Genomic DNA, 3,143 nt, shown 5'->3' on the forward strand with positions numbered 1-3,143 from the left:
TAATGTTTATTTGCACTTCAGTAGGAACTGAAAAATCTCATTAAAAGATAGTTGCTTATTTCCATTAAGAGGCCATGAAATATGGATGGTGATATTATTTTCATCCAAGGTGAACAACAAGGAAGAATACTAATAAAGTCTGAAATACCAACCCATTTGCTCAAGAAATTTCCTTAGTAGTTATAATTTATCCATTATTTACTTTCTCTGAAATATGTGATAATTTTTAATGGCCAGAAGGCTCCAATGGAGAGCTACATTAAACAAGATCAGTTGCAATTTATCTGGCTTGGAAAAATATTCCAGAATTTCTTCAGTGTTGTAAAACTTTTAAATACCACTTAAAGCTTAAAAGCTTATAAAATTTGATGTTCAGTTCAGTTCAGCCGCTCAGTCATGTTCAACTCTTTGTGACCCATGGAGCACAGCACACCAGGCCTCCCTGTCCATCACAAACTCCCAGGGTTTACCCAAAATCATGTCCATTGAGTTGGTGATGCCATCCAACCATCTCATCCTTTGTCGTCCCCTTCTCTTCCTTACTTCAATCTTTCCCAGCATCAGGGTTTTTTCAAATGAGTCAGCTCTTCACATTAAATGGCCAAAGTATTGGAGTTTCAGCTTCAACACCAGTCCTTCCAGTGAACACTCAGGACTGATCTCCTTTAGGATGGACTGGTTGGATCTCCTTGCTGTCCAGGGGAATCTCAAGAGTCTTGTCCAACACCACAGCTCAAAAGCATCAATTCTTTGGCGATCAGTTTTCTTTATAGTCTAACTCTCACATCCATATATGACTACTGGAAAAACCATAGCCTTGACTAGACAGACCTTTGTTGGCAAAGTAATGTCCCTGGCTTTCTAATATGCTGTCTAGGTTGGTCATAACTTTTCTTCCAAAGAGTGAATATTTTTTAATTTCATGGCTGCAGTCACCATCTGTAGTAACTTTGGAGCCCCCAAAAATAAAGTCAGCCACTGTTTCCCCATCTATTTGCCATGAAGTGATGGGACCAGATGCCACGATCTTTGGTTTCTGAATGTTGAGCTTTAAGCCAACTTTTTCACTCTCCTCTTTGACTTTCATCAAGAAGCTCTTTAGTTCTTTGATTTTTGCCATAAGGGTGGTGTCATCTGCATATCTAAGGTTACTAATATTTCTCCTGGCAATCTTGTGCCTCATCCAGCCCAGCATTTCTCATGATGTACTCTTCATATAAGTTAAATAAGCAGGGTGACAATATACAGCCTTGACGTACTCCTTTTCCTATTTGGAACCAGTCTGTTGTTCCATGTCCGGTTCCAACTGTTGCTTCCTGACCTGCATACAGATTTCTCAAGAGGCAGGTCTGGTGGTCTGGTATTCCCATCTCTTGAAGAATTTTCCACAGTTTATTGTGATCCACACAGTCAAAGGCTTAGGTGTAGTCAATAAAGCAGAAATAGATGTTTTTCTGGAACTCTCTTGCTTTTTCGATGCTCCAGCGGATGTTGGCAATTTGATCGCTGGTTCTTCTGCCTTTCTAAAACCAGGTTGAACATCTGGAAGATCACCGTTCACATATTGCTGAAGCCTGGCTTGGAGAATTTTGAGCATTACTTTACTAGCGTGTGAGATGAGCGCAATTGTGTGGTACTTTGAGCATTCTTTGGCATTGCCTTTCTTTGGGATTGGAATGAAAACTGACTTTCCAGTCCTGTGGCCACTGCTGAGTTTTGCAAATTTGCTGGCATATTGAGTGCAGCACTTTCACAGCATCATCTTTTAGGATTTGAAATAGCTCAACTGGAATTCCGTCATCTCCAATAGCTTTGTTCATAGTGATGCTTACTAAGGCCTACTTGACTTCGCATTCTAGGATGTCTGGCTCTAGGTGAGTGATCACACCATCGTGATTATCTGGGTCATGAAGATTTTTTTATACAGTTCTTCTGTGTATTCTTACCAGCTCTTCTTAATATCTTCTGCTTCTGTTAGGTCCATACCATTTCTGTCCTTTATTGAGCCCATCTTTGCATGGAATGTTCCCTTGGTAGCTCTAATTTTCTTGAAGAGATCTCTAGTCTTTCTCTCTCTCTCTCTTTTTTTTAAATTTTATTTTATTTTTAAACTTTACAATATTGTATTAGTTTTGCCAAATATTGAAATGAATCTGCCACAGGTATACCTGTGTTCCCCATCCTGAACCCTCCTCCCTCCTCCCTCCCCATACCCTCCCTCTGGGTCATCCCAGTGCACCAGCCCCAAGCATCCAGTATAGTGCATCGAACCTGGACTGGTGACTCGTTTCATACATGATATTATACATGTTTCAATGCCATTCTCCCAAATCTCCCCACCCTCTACCTCTCCCACAGAGTCCATAAGACTGATCTATACATCAGTGTCTCTTTTGCTGTCTCGTACACAGGGTTTTTGTTGCCATCTTTCTAAATTCCATATATATGCGTTAGTATACTGTATTGATGTTTTTCTTTCTGGTTTACTTCACTCTGTATAATAGGTTCCAGTTTCATCCATCTCATTAGAACTGATTCAAATGTATTCTTTTTAATGGCTGAGTAATACTCCATTGTGTATATGTACCACAGCTTTCTTATCCATTCATCCACTGATGGGCATTTAGGTTGCTTCCATGTCCTGGCTATTATAAACAGTGCTGCGATGAACATTGGGGTACACGTGTCTCTTTCCCTTCTGGTTTCCTCAGTGTGTATGCCCAGCAGTGGGATTGCTGGATCATAAGGCATTCTATTGTTTTCCTCTATTTCTTTGCATTGATCACTGAGGAAGGCTTTCTTATTTCTCCTTGCTGTTCTTTGGAACTCTGCATTCAAATGGGTATATCTTTCCTTTTCTCCTTTGCCTTTTTCTTCTCAGACAGCCATTTTGCTTTTTTGCATTTCTTTTTCTTGGGGATGGTCTTGATCCGTCTTCTGTACAATGTCATAAACATTCGTCCATAGTTCATCAGGCACTCTATCTATCAGATCTAGGCCCTTAAATCTATTTCTCACTTCCACTGTATAATGGTAAGGGATTTGATTTAGGTCGTAACTGTATGGTCTAGTGGTTTTCCCTACTTTCTGCAATTTAAGTTGAATTTGGCAATAAGGAGTTCATGATCTGAGCCACAGTCAGC

Source organism: Bos taurus, chromosome 4, assembly GCF_002263795.3.
Source record: "Bos taurus isolate L1 Dominette 01449 registration number 42190680 breed Hereford chromosome 4, ARS-UCD2.0, whole genome shotgun sequence".
In the NCBI taxonomy this organism is placed as follows: Eukaryota; Metazoa; Chordata; class Mammalia; order Artiodactyla; family Bovidae; genus Bos; species Bos taurus.